Source organism: Rhinolophus sinicus, linkage group LG09 (genome assembly GCF_036562045.2).
Source record: "Rhinolophus sinicus isolate RSC01 linkage group LG09, ASM3656204v1, whole genome shotgun sequence".
In the NCBI taxonomy this organism is placed as follows: domain Eukaryota; kingdom Metazoa; phylum Chordata; class Mammalia; order Chiroptera; family Rhinolophidae; genus Rhinolophus; species Rhinolophus sinicus.
In genome coordinates, this window is record NC_133758.1 from 67,792,131 (window position 1) to 67,806,009 (window position 13,879).

The 13,879-nt window shown below is 39.1% G+C and overlaps 1 long non-coding RNA gene across 1 annotated transcript; it reads left to right on the forward strand.

Annotated features, from left to right (window-relative positions):
• Positions 1–10,121: 10,121 nt before the first annotated feature.
• Positions 10,122–12,967, forward strand: LOC141573079 (uncharacterized). The gene is made up of 3 exons (XR_012498647.1): positions 10,122–10,765; positions 10,883–11,033; positions 12,542–12,967. It is a non-coding gene; the product is annotated as an uncharacterized LOC141573079 (long non-coding RNA).
• The last annotated feature ends 912 nt before the right edge of the window (positions 12,968–13,879 follow it).

Consider the following 13,879-nt stretch of genomic DNA (forward strand, 5'->3'; position numbering starts at 1 on the left):
GCAAAGTTAAAAAGGAAGCAAGAATATGTAAACTTGACACTTTTTAAGGCAGTAATTAGAAGTGTCCTCGCTGCCTCACAGGTGTATGTCCTATGCTAAAAATCAATTAATAGCTGGGAAGGGATGTTTAGTGTAGCTTTCTGTTTGTTTCCTACTGATATTGCTTGCTCTCAAAGCCCCGGGATTCCGCTGATGATTCAGGTGGGCAAAATCAAGTTATATTCAGTTCCCCAAAACTATTTGAGGCACAAGAGCTAAGTACTGAATTCCCAAGAGCTGTGCCATTTGGTTTCTCTCCAACTCTCCCCTCTTCTTTTTTCCTGGATGTTCTTCTTCATGCTTTCCTCTTCTGTGCCTTTTTCTCTTCCATTGTCCCTTCTCTGTGACCACTTTTCTCCTGGCTCCAGCAGTGAATACCAACCTCTCCCAACGCTGTACCATGTCATACAGCAGAGAGCTCTTTAGTTCGGGTTGGGTTTTAGGATGGAGTCCGTGGTCCTTGGGAGGGCTGGTGGGAGATAGGTGGGCCCTCACCTCTAGAAATGAGGTATCAGGCAAATTATCAAAAAAGAGTGCTAGTGGAAGTGGGGATAGGTGGGACTTGTTCACCGTAACCATATGGAATTCCATTATCAGCATGAGGGCCCAAATCAACTAACCTATTTTGTTGGTGTGAGAAGTGCTACACAAGAATATGTACATTCAGAATGCTTAGTTACTCAATGGAAAACATGTTTTTGAATATCCCTAAATCCTTGGGAGGAAAGGAAAATTAGACACCAAAATCTAAAGGCAGGACATTTTGGATGGTATTCACTGCCCAGGGAAAAGAGGGAAGTTAAGAAATATCTTGAACATGGTCTTAGTGTTTGTTTAGTTACTAAAAGAAAAGGCTGCTCCAGCTCTGCTGGAAGCAGCCTGATTTCACAGTATATCTCAGTAGCTATGAGCCCTCTGTGTAGCTTAGTCATCCTGGGTCTATGCAAATTGTTCCCATTCTTGAACCTTGTGGTAGTGTCTGCAGTGTTCCAGCCTCCCCACAGGAAGTGGCAGGAAGAGGTATGAGCATACTTATGCTACTGACCACCAATTTAGTGAAACGCAATAGAATCGGTAGTTTTATACATAGCCATAGGAAAGTTCTGGGACTTTCCTTGTGATCCAAGTCAAGTGAAAATTCAACCTCTTGAAAGAAACTTAGACTGCTTACGAAATTAAAAAACCAAAAGGCCATCCAGGCCTTCCCTGTTGGAAAGTGAATTAAAAGGAAGCTATGTTATCATTAGGCATGTCCTTTGGCCAATAGGCAAAGCAAATTTCTGAAGAGTAGACCAATAGAGAAGTTAAGCCTATTTAAAACTTGTCTCTGGAAACCTTGATTTCTTTTTCCATGGTCTATATTGCCTAACAAGGATTTTCAGGAGGCTTGAAAATATGAAGAAGGCTCATTAATCAACTCTCCCAAGCAGCTGAGTGAAAAGGTTTCCAAGACTGGGAAGATTCGAAGCATTAATCAGTATCTTTCAAAGTAGCAAGGTTCCCAGCGATAATCAACAAAGACATCTGTCAGCAATGGTGAACTACTTGATGGAAGCAGAAAACAACATAAACTGCCAAATTAAATCATTCCGGAGATCTATGTTAGAAATGCCTCACCGTCCATGTCCTCCACAATTTAGATGTCTATAAAATGACAGAATTTAACTGCTTGACTTTCAAATTTTACTCTATCTCTGTCTCTTTCTCTTGCCCTGTTCTGTTTCTTGGTCTCTGTGTGTCTGGAGGTGTGAATATGTGTAACACACAAACACACACACACACACACACACACACACACACACACACAATCAGGGACTTTTCAGACAAGACCAGTTGTGGACTTGGTCAAAGACTGGCTTTCATGGGAGGCTGAATGTTTTTTCAGTTGCATTTGGAGAAACCTAGAACTGGGACAGAGTGGAGGCAAAGAACTGTCTCGGGCTCCAGGCTAGCTCAACATGGCACCCATCTTCATGTATCTTGTAAGCATATCTAGAGCCACGTGGTCTCCAGAAACAGTCCCCTGCCACACACACAAAATAAAGGATGAATCGGTTAAAACTGGACAGAGTGGGTCATCCCACACCAGTCCCTGTGTTCCAAGCCAGAACCTCAGTGTATGACTACTGCCCTACACAGGAAGATTTACATTCTCTGATGTAAATGTAAGGAACCCGCCTGGCCCAAGGGGCCTCCTTTCCCTTCGGCCTTTGCTGTTTCAGGAGGTCTCTTCCTGTTTCTTAGAGACAAACAATCTGCAGTCATTAGTCATGTATTTTTTTCCCCTTGAAATCATGAAATAAGGGATTATGGAATATAGATGAAAAACCATATTTCAAAGATGTTGTAGGCTCAAATGATTTTTGTTTATTGGACTGGGAACATAACCCTCAGAAATAACATTCTTTCTGTGAAGGATTGCTTTTCAGGTTACAAACAACTCATATATAAACATAATTGTGAATCCAACTCATCTGAGAGTTAAAGGGTGCTCTTAGCGACAGAGTAGAAATTTGTAACGATATTAATTTAAGCATTCTGTGGCGGAGACTGTCTTCCATTTCCATAGTAATCCGATTTTTAGCTGAGCACACAGCCTCTCAGAGATTCCCGTTCTGAGCCTTCCTTGCAGTGAGGTGCCTGGTGACTAATAGACTCATAAGATGGTGGTATTAGTGTTGCTTAAGGCCTGAGTATGAAATATATATTATAGGGGATATGAACGTGGGGCCCTTTGCCTTTTCTTCCCTTTCTTCATCTTGCTGCTTGGAATGTACATGCTGCCATGTTGGTTCATGCAGTCAAGGCCACCCATGGCAGTGCAACCAGAGAGTAGAAGCCTGGGCCCCTGGCACCATGAAGTATCAAGTCTTGATCTTCCTTCCTGGATGTTTATGTAAGATAAGTAATCTGCAATCCTGTTTAAATGATTGTCATTTGCAGCTTCCTGTCACAGCTGAACATAATTCTAACTAATAAACATGATCATAACTCAATAGTGACACACTTGATTCTGCCAGTTTGATATTAGCTCAGCACCTAGATTAAGTTGCTTTTGTAAATCTGCTTGCAAGCATGCATACTCTTTAGCAGCAGCTCTATGCAGCAACTCAGGCTAGTAAGGTCTCTGATTGGCATGCAGTTCTAACACCAACATGTCTATTATCAGTTGCTTCCAATTGCCAATAAACCTGAAAAGAATCAATTTTGCAAGTGGATCAATTCTTTTGAACTAATTCCCATGGTCTGTGTCAAGAAAAATATGAGGACTTGATCATTTTCCCCACTGACCCTTCTAAAATATGAAAGTAATTGAAGGTCTGGTCTGATTGAAGGTACAATGTAAACATCAGAGTTCTTGACCAAAGTGAAAACCAGCTTTTAAATTTTCTACATGTATCTATTAGCTATTTCTGCAACTGCTGGTCTAGGTTGGCCTCACACATCTGGCAGTTGGCTGGCTGTTAGCTGAGTCAACGGGTGACCAGGCCACATGTCTTTCATTATCTATCAGGCTAGCCTGGGTTTGTTTACTTAGTGATGGCAGGTTTCCAAGAGAGAGGAAATGTGCAAGGTCTCTAGAGACCTAAGCTCAGAAACAGCATACCATCACTTCCATCATATTCTATGTCAAAGCAAGTCACAAGTCCAGTCCAGATTCAAGGAGTCAGGGAAATAGACTCTACTTCTTGATGGGAGGAGACAGAGTCACACTGCAACAAATATAGATGCAGGGAGGGGTGAAGAATTGCAGCCATACTGTGTGAGGGATATAAATGATAAATGTTTAACTATTACATTGTTTTGTACACCTGAAACTAATAAAAAAATGTTTAAAAAAAAGAAAAAAGAAAAAAAGAATTGCATCCATTTTTACACCCAATCTAGCACACTGATTTGTTTGCATAAAAACCCTTCAATTGTGCTGACCAACAGCACAGAACACTCCCAAAAAGCAGACCACTTCCTTCATGGATAGACAAATAAAGTAGTTGTCTTAGTCCGTTTGGGCTGCTTTAACAGAGTAGTATAGACTTATAAATAACAGAAACTTATTCATCCGTTCTGGAGGCTGGAAGTCCATGATCAGGACACCAGCAGGTTTGGTGTCTGTTGAGAGCCCACTTCCTGGTTCATAGATGGCATCTTTCCAGTGTAACCCCACATGATGAAAGCGGCATGGGAGCTCTCTGGAGTCTCTTTTGTAAAGACACTAGTCTTACAACCCTCATGACCTAATCACCTCCTAAAAGCTCTGCCTTTTAGGAATGCAAACGTTTCGTCCACAGCAGTAGTGTGGTTGTGATCTCTTAATTGAGTATCAGGGAATTACAGCTTTAGCTCTCAGGTTCTCAACCAAATCACCATAATCATGTTGTAACTGAGTTTCTAATCTAATCTCTTTTTACCCAAAACCACAGCAGCCAGGTGATTACAGTGAAGGGGTCTGTGTACCAGTATAAGTGGTAACTAAAGGTGCTGTTGCCTCTGAACCTCACTATTCATTCAACTAAAATTTATGTTCTTGTCTCTTTGCCAGGGGATAGGCATGCAAAATTAGTAAGACTCAGACTCAGGCCAATTCTGCATAGAGCCACAGTGTAATCAGAAACATAGAAACAACCTAGAGTAATTCAGTATGGTAGGTACAGACACCAGAGGCACACTCTAGGGGCAAAGATGACACAGGAGGTTTCTCTCTAGGGCCAGATTAGTGTTGACATTCTCAGGGACCACCACTGCTGTGCTTGCTTTCCTTAGTCCTTGTGGCCTCCAGTAATTTTCTCAACCTAGACCACATTGTTTTTCTGAGTTGCTATTGAGATCAAACCATCAGGCATCTTTCTCTGGGCCACTCTCGGAACTCCTATAGCTGTTAGCTCTCAGATGGTGGAGGGTCCTCTCTGATCAGAGTTATTTACAAAGGCTACTACCAGATGGGCTAGTCTTTGGAATGTCTTACAGCAGCCATGATGAGTCAAGTCTTTCAGGCCCTCAGTGCTTTCACATTCCCCTTCTCTCTTAAGAAATATGGGGTAGGGCGGAGGAAGCTCCTCTGAGAATGAAGGACATTTTAGGGACACTGAACAATGCCACTCCCCAAAGTAACTCTTCTTCTTAACATGTACTTGGTGACTCAGGATGAAGACAAATATCAGCCTCAAGCTGAGATCTCTCCAGGCTGGTAGTGTCCTTTGTCATTAATTTTTTAAAGACTTCTTGTTGGCCTAACAGTCTTCTCTGGATCCTTTGTTCTCATTTCTTCCAGAGAACCCCAGATTCTTGTGCAATGCAACTTATGACTTGCGGTCATACCTTCTGGGTGGGAATAGTGATTAGATGGCCCCTTGGGGCTCTCATCACACTTCTCATATATTACCATGTTTCCCCAATAATAAGACCTAACCAGAAAATAAGCCCTAGCATAATTTTTCAGGATGACATCCCCTGAACATAAGCTCTAATGCGTCTTTTGGAGCAAAACTTAAGGCCCAGTCTTATTTTCGGGGAAACATGGTAGATTGCTAGTTGTTTATATCATTGCAATTTTTAAAATGCAGTCTCTTTGAGCCACAAACTCTCACCTTCCTATGGCCAAAGCTGAATACACTTTGCCCGTAGTGGTATCTGCTTGGAGTCAGTGTCCACAGACTCTACAGACTGAGGTTAAAGCCGGTAGCACGGAGATTCTAAGAACTGCTAATGCAGTTTTCTCTTGTGTACAAAGCTTTTCAGGAGAGTGTTAAAGGATGGCATTAATTAGACATTTTTTCTTAATAGCTTTAAAGCATTATGTGGACCATGGTTTCTCACCCATACCATATTTGATGCTTGATAGTGAACCATCATTGTAGTTTTGCTTTTCTGCTACAAAAACACCAAGAACTGGTCCTTGTGACCTACTGAAGAACAGGCAAGGAAGCCCTGAACCATATGAAAATCAGGTATGTGACACTTTATTCCCCTCCTGACAGACGGGTTACAAGGTGCAGGAGTTAGACTTCAGCACTGAGGCTTGTCTTCTTGAGTAAATGGTTCCTCCTCTTGTCTGCTGGAGAAAATGACTGGGAAGGAGTACAAAGACCTGAGACGAAGGATGAAGGTGGATGGCAGATTATCTAGGTCGACTTGCTTTGGAATTTTAGAGATGTTGTCCAAGCTGGAGAGGTAGGTGCTAGAAGGCACAGTTTTCTGGAACAATGCTCAAATTTGAATATGTACACAAATCATCTGATTCTGATTCAATAGGTTGGGTTGAGTTTTGAAATCTGAATTTCTAAAAAGCTCCCAAGAGCTGCTGCTGCTGGCCTTGGCACCACAGTATGCATAGCAAAATTCTAGATTGGGATCTGTCTCCCCTTTCACCACCATTCCCCTGGAGAAAAGTTTGGCTGAATGGTAGACCAGTGAGGTGGTATTAGAAAAGCTCTTATTTGTAAAATACCTACTCTGTGTCAGGAACTGTGCCAAGGGCTTTCTGTGCAGTATTTTGTCTAATTCTGGTCATGACCCTGTAAGATAGGCAACATTATCCCCATTTGAGAGATGAGGAAATTGGAGTGCAGGGGTTTTCAGTTGCCCATTTACTATGTTTCAGTGTGAATAAAGAATGACAGCATTTACAATATTGGGCATGGTACCATGACTGTAATAAATACTTAATAATATGCTGACTTGATCCAATGGCTGGTCAGACTCGTATTATTCCAAGGTGAAATCTTCCCAAACCTGTTCAAGCCTACCTCTGTTTAGAAAAAGCTCATAAGCTGAGCTTATGAATTGATTCAGCCAATAGACTATTTGTACTAGAGCAAGAGATCAAAGAACCACCTTCTGAACTGTCCAAACTTCCCAGGGACTTTCCTTGAGATTACCACCCAAAAAAAGAGTGTTTGAACTCTGGAAGGATTGGTGGGGTTGAATCATATATTTGTACAATGTACCCCCTAGGCAAATGTATGAGCATGTTTGTCCTGGTAATAATAATGAAAACTTCAAATCCACAAATGCCAAACCCAAATTACAGAGAAGGAACTGTGCTCTTTATTCCTTTGTATAATTGTAGATCCAGTTATCAAACATTTCTTTCATGGATCATGCCTTTGGTGTCGTAACTAAAAAGTCATTGCCATACCTGAGATCATCGAGGTTTTTTCCTATCTTATCTTCTAGGAGTTTTATAGTTTTGCCTTTTACATTTAAGTCTGCAATCATTTTGAGTTAATTTTTGTGAAGGGTGTGAGGTCTGTGTCTAGATTCATTATTTTGCATGTGGATGTCCAGTTATTCCAGCAACACTTGTTGAAAAGATTATATTTGCTCCTTTGTATCGCCTCTGCTCCTTTGTTAAAGATCACTTGACTATATTTACACGGGTCTATTTCTGGGCTCTCTGTTCTGTTCTATTCTTCCACCAACACCATACTGTCTTAATTACTATAGCTTTACAGTAAATCTTAAAGTAAGGTATTATAGTATGAGTATTCCAACTTAGTTCTTCAATATTTTGTTGGCTATTCTGAGTCTTTTGCCTCTCCATTATAAACTTTAGAATCAGTTTGTTGATATTTACAAAATAGCTCGCTGGGATTTTGATTGAGATTGGATTTAATCTGCAAATCAGGTTGGGAAGAACTGACATTTTGACAATATTGAGTATTTTTATGCATGAATGTGAAATATTTCTCCATTAATTTAATTCTTCTTTGATTTTTATTCATTAGAGTTTTATAGTTTTCTTTATATAGATCATGTACATATTTTGTTAGATGTATACCTATGTATTTCATAGGGGAGGGTTAATGTAATCGGTATTGTGTTTTTAATTTCAAATTTCACTTGTTCATTGCTGGTATATAGGAAAGTGATTGACTTTTGTATATGATCTTGTATCCTACAATCTTACTATAATCACTTATTAGTTCCAGGAGGTTTTGTTTGTTTGTTTGTTTGTTTTTGTTTGTTTGTTTTTGCCAATTCTTTTGGATTTTCTACACAGAAAAATCAGTCACCTGTAAAGGAAGACAGTTTTATTCTTCCTTCCCAATCTATATACCTTTTATTTTATTTCCTTGTCTCACTGCATTAGCTAGACTTTCCAGTACTATGATGAAAAGGAGTGGTGAGAGGGTCACCCTTCCCTTGTACCTGATTTCAATGGGAAAACTTACCATTAACCATTAAGTATGACATTAGCTGATGGTTTTTTGTAGATAGTCTTTATCAAGTTGAGAAAATTTACCTCTATTTCTAGTTTGCTGAGAATTTCTATTATAAATGGATGTCAGATTTTGTCAGATGTTTTTCTTGCAACTATTGATATGATCATATGATTTTTCTTCTTTAGCTTATTGATGGAATGAATTACATTAATTGATTTTCAAATGTTTAACCAGCATTGCATGCCTGGGATAAATCCCACTGATTTTATTTTTGCAGTATTTTTTTCTCTGCATTTCATTTGGATAATTTCTATTGTTGTGTCTTCAAATTTATTATTCTTCTGCAATGTCTAAGCTGCCATGGATCCCATAAAGTGTATTTTTTCTCACACATTTATTTTTCTTCTTCAGAAGTGCAGTTTGAATCTTTTTAAAAATATCATCTATGTCTCCCCTTAACATATTCAATCTTTCATCTGGTTTTTTGAACATATGGAATACAATGATAACTATTTTAATGTTCCTGTGTGGTAATCTAATACCTGTGGCAGTTCTGGGTTGGTTTTGATTGATTAATTTTTTTCTTCTCATTATGGGTCAGATTTTCCTACTCATTTGCATGCCTGGTAATTTTTTATTGGATAACACATGAGTTTTACCTTGTTGGGTGCTAGATAGTTTTGTGTTTCTATAAATACATTTTATATTTGTTCTGGGATGTAATGCTATTGGGAAACAACTTTGGCCTTTCAGATCTTTCTCTTAAGCTCATTTTTTCAGTTTTATTGAGGTATAATTGACAAATGAAATTGTAAGATATTTAAAGTGTGCATCATGGTGATTTGATATACATATACATTGTGAAAGGATTCCTACCATCGAGTTAGTTAACACATCCATCACCTCATATATATCTTTCGTGTGTGTGTGTGAGAATATTTAAGTTCTATTCTCTTAGCAAATTTTAATTATATAATATAGTGTTATCAACCAAATAGTCACCTGCTGTATATTATATCCCCAGACCTTATTGATCTTATAATGGAAAGTTTGTACCATTTTCCCCTACCCCCCAATCCCTGGCAACCACTTTTCTACTGTATGTGGAATCAAAAAAAGAAAAAGAAAGAAAAAAAGAAAAAGAAAAAGAAAAAAAAATGGTGATACCATTCACTATCTGTCTTTGTCTGTCTTATTTCATTTAGCACAGTGCCTTCAAGGGCTATCCATGGCTCTTCAGCTTTTTAAAGCAGGACCAAAGCAGCATTTTGTCTAGAGCTAATTATTTCCCATTACTGAGGCAAAACTTTTTGAGTATTCTACACAGTGCCCCATGAATTTTGAGCTTTTCCAGTCTGGCGTCTAGGAATAGGCACTATTTCAAGCTTTCTGTGAGTCCCTCTAATGCTTTCAGGTGGTTCTATCCCCATTCCCCAGCTGTTTCCTCTCATATATGTGAGTAGTCTGCTGAATATTCAAGGGGGGACACCTTGCAGACCTCCAGAATTCTCTCTCTTGTAGCATTCTTCTCTCTATTTCTCTGTCCAAACTCAAGCTGCCTTGGTTTCCCCCAGACTCAACTCTGTCTTCTCAACTAAGGGAAGGTACTGGACTCTGTCTGGGTTCCCTGTTCCTGTGCCATGATCTGTAAACTCAAGGAAGTAAGCAGGGGCAATTGTAGGGCTCACCTATCCTCCCTCATCTCTTTAGGTCATTGTCCTTAGTTGCCTGATGTCCAAGTCTTAGAAACCATTGTTTCACATATTTCGTCCATTTTGTTTTTAATTGTTTCAAATGGGAGATAAGTCTGGTCCATGTTGCTCCACATTGTTCAGAGACCAAAGTTCCTGTAATAGCATTATGAAACATACAAAAAATAGTTACTTCCTCATTACTGGCTACCTGGTTTGCACCCCTGGCTTAGTCTCTTTGGATCTTGATTTCCTTATTTGTAAAATGGAAAGGTTAGGTCAATGATTAGTCAGGGTACTCTAGAAAAACAGGACCAATAGGATATTATATATATTTGAGATGTATGACAGTTAAGTTACCAGGTCTGACAATTAAGTTTGCGAACTTGTTGCAATGATGTTGCTAACTTTTTTGATATCAGAGGGATTATGCATTATGAATTTGTACCAACTGGGCAGTTAGCCAAGTTTATTATTTGGAAGTGCTGAAAAGGCTGCGTGAAAAAGTTAAATGACCTGAACTTTTTGCCAATAATTCATGGCTCTTGCATCATGACAATGTACCAGCTCATACAACACTGTCTGTGAGGGATTTTTTAGCCAGTAAACAAATAACTGTATTGGAACACCCTCCATACTCACCTGATCTGGCCCCCAATGACTTCTTTCTTTACTCAAAGATAAAGAAAATAATTAAAGGAAGACGTTTTGATGACATTCAGGACATCAAGGGTAATACGACAACAGCTCTGATGGCCATTCCAGAAAAAAAGTTCCAAAACTGCTTTGAAGGGTGGATTAGGCACTGGCATTGGTGCATAGCTCCCCAAGGGGAGTACTTCAAAGGTGACCATAGGGATATTCAGCAATGAGGTATGTAGCACTTTTTCTAGGATGAGTTTGTGAACTTAATTGTTCAACCTCATATTATAAGGTATTGGTTTATGTAATTATGAATGCTAAGAAGTTTCATGATCTGCCATCCTCAAGCTGGAGCCCCAGGAAAGCTGTGGTGTGGTTCAAAGACTTAAGAGCCAGAGAATGAATGGTGTAGATTCCAGTCTGAGTCTAAAAGCCTGAGAACCAGGAGCTCTGAAGGCAGGAGAAAATTGATGTCCCAGCTCTTCCAGTCAAGAAGAGAGTGAGTTCAACCTTTCTCTACCTTTTTCTTCTATTCAGGCCCTCAACAGATTTGAATGATGCCCCCTCACATTGGGGAGGGCAATCTACTTTACTCAGTCCAGTGATTCAAATGCTAATCTCTCCAGAAATACCTTCTACAGACACACCAAGAAATAATATTTAATCAAATATTTAGGCATCCCATGGCTTGATCAAGTTGACACATACAATTAGCCATCAGAGAGCGGAAGCAAAACTCATTGCATTCTAGATCTAAACACTTTTGACTTTGTGAAATCATGATAATCTACACTCCTTAAAACGTAGCCTAACAACCACCCTAGCTCGAGCTGCCTCATAGTCAATGTGGAGAACTTTATGACCCTACATCTCTTCCCCGTAATTATTTCTCTTCCTTTTGTTCATCCAGGTACTCTATAGTGAGTACCTACTATGCACCAGACACTGTGGTAGGCTCTCGGGATGTAGCAACAGACTGACCAGAGGGTTACATTCTAGTGGATGCTTTTTGAGCACGTTACCGGCCTGCTGGGCCCTGTGCAAAGCGCCTTACCGATGTCATTTTACTTAGTCTTCACAACAATTCTATGAGGTAGGAACAGTCACACAGACAAAGAAACTGCAGTCACAGAACCATTAAGTGATGAAGCAGGGATATGGACTCATGTGGTCTGTTCCGATCTCCTGCTTTTAATTTCTTTGCCAAAGATGCTGAAAGGTGGTCAGCAGACAAAACTCAGCTTGCATGGATGGATCTTGAGAGTGTAATGCTGAGCGAAATAAGTCAGACAGAAAAAGCAGAGAACCATGTGATTTCACTGATATGTGGTATATAAACCAAAAGTAACAAAAGAACAAGACAAACAAATGAGAAACAGAAACTCATAGACACAGACAATGGTTTGGTGGTTGCCAGAGGGTAAGGGGGGTGGGAGGTGGGGGGTGGGAGATGAGGGTAAGGGGGATCGAATATATGGTGATGGAAGGAGAACTGACTCTGGGTGATGAACACACAATGGGATTTATAGATGATGTAATACAGAATTGTACACCTGAAATCTATGTAATTTTACTAACAATTGTCACCCCAATAAATTTAATAAAATTAAAAAAAACATTAAAAAAAAACTCAGCTTGCAGATATATTTGCTTTGGCTCACACTGATATTTTACAAAAATTTATATTTGAATTTCATGAAACTTTCCAGTTTGCAACAGTTCCCGCTATTTCCTGTTTTTTCATACCTACCCTGTTTCTTTCGTTTACCTTTCTGGCCTCTGAAGGCATTTGGATTTTGACTTCTGCGCATTTGTATCCTGCCTCCTTCTTGGGATAATGTTGCACACCTTCCTCCTTCGTTCCATTAACTACATCTCCAGTGACCTCTTCATCACAAGCACACCCCTTACTTTTACTCCTTTTCTCTTTCCCATTTAAAAAAAATTTCCTACCAAGTTACCTCAGTTTCTCTCAAATTTTTCTCATTTTTTTCTTCTGCGTTTTAGCCTTATCTCCATTGGATATGATTGTAGCTGATATTCCCTAAGACGTGGCAATAATACTATAACATTAAGGACAAAAAAGGAAGTAAAACGGATACCATAAAAGAAGCTAATTCCTCAAACATCTAAAACCTTTGAAAAATCCAATGTATCACTTCAACTCGCACATGAAACGAGACAAACATGACTGAAACTACCACTTTCCTAGCTTTTCTTCTCCATTAAAATGGCATTAAGAGAAATAAAAGTTTTGATGATTTCCTGTTTTATTTTAGCCATAGTATCTCTGGGCTTGCCTGGGAAGCATACTATAGTTTGTAATGTTTTTATGAAAAGAAAAATACATTTCAAATTCCAAACAATTAACTGACCAATACAGTTTTGAAACAATTCATTTGAAAAATCTTTCTATGCAGAGTATTGTAGAATTTGGACTTTCTCTCTGACTGAACTATGAATTCCCTGATACCTCCCACTTGATATTCTGTAATCTCTATGTAAAATACAAATGAAGGCATCCTAGTTAGAAATTCTTATTTTTGCTTACTGTACCCCTTCTCTATCCTAGAATTCCTGTAACAGGAGCCCCACTGAGGTGGTTGTGCCAAGTAGTTTATACTGTTTTTATTTCTGAGCCATTCTGGTTAAATTCAAAGCACTGTACTTTTTACGTTAGATTAAGCAAGATAGCACAAGATTAATTTCTCAAATTGCCAGTGCTAAAATCATTTAAGTGCCACTACATGCAGCAATTCCACATTGTGATGTGTTGTAAATTAGAATACACATCACATTACAAAGACGTACTACCCAAAAAGAAAAAAAGAATGTAAAATATCCGATTAATAATTTTACATTGATTATATGTTGCATGATAACCTTTTAAATGTTGGGTTAAATAAAAACATCATTAAAATAGAAAAAATTGAACACAGTGAGCAGATATTTGTAGTTCAAGAGCAGTGAGGGTAAATTCTTGACATACTGTACAGAATTTGGGACCTTGACAAAAGAGCTGAAGAGGGGTCTTTGGGTTATACAGTAAAACAGTAAGATCCAGGAGAGGAGGTATTTAGTTCTTTGAGCAGAGAACTTTTAAATTCAACCTTTGGGTTCTAATCCCAAGAGAAGACAGGAAGGCACAAACATTTATTGAATTCCTCATTTGTATTCTTGGTGCTAGAGTTTCCAGGCCGGAACTCCCGCCTGTTCTCAGGAAATTTTTTCTCTTTCCTCTTCCTGAATCCTGAGATATAAACTGTTTTCTGTTCTCCACAATGAGTCGTTTCCACAAAGTGACTGATGATACTACCAACCACCAAGGTTCAAGGAGCCGATTTT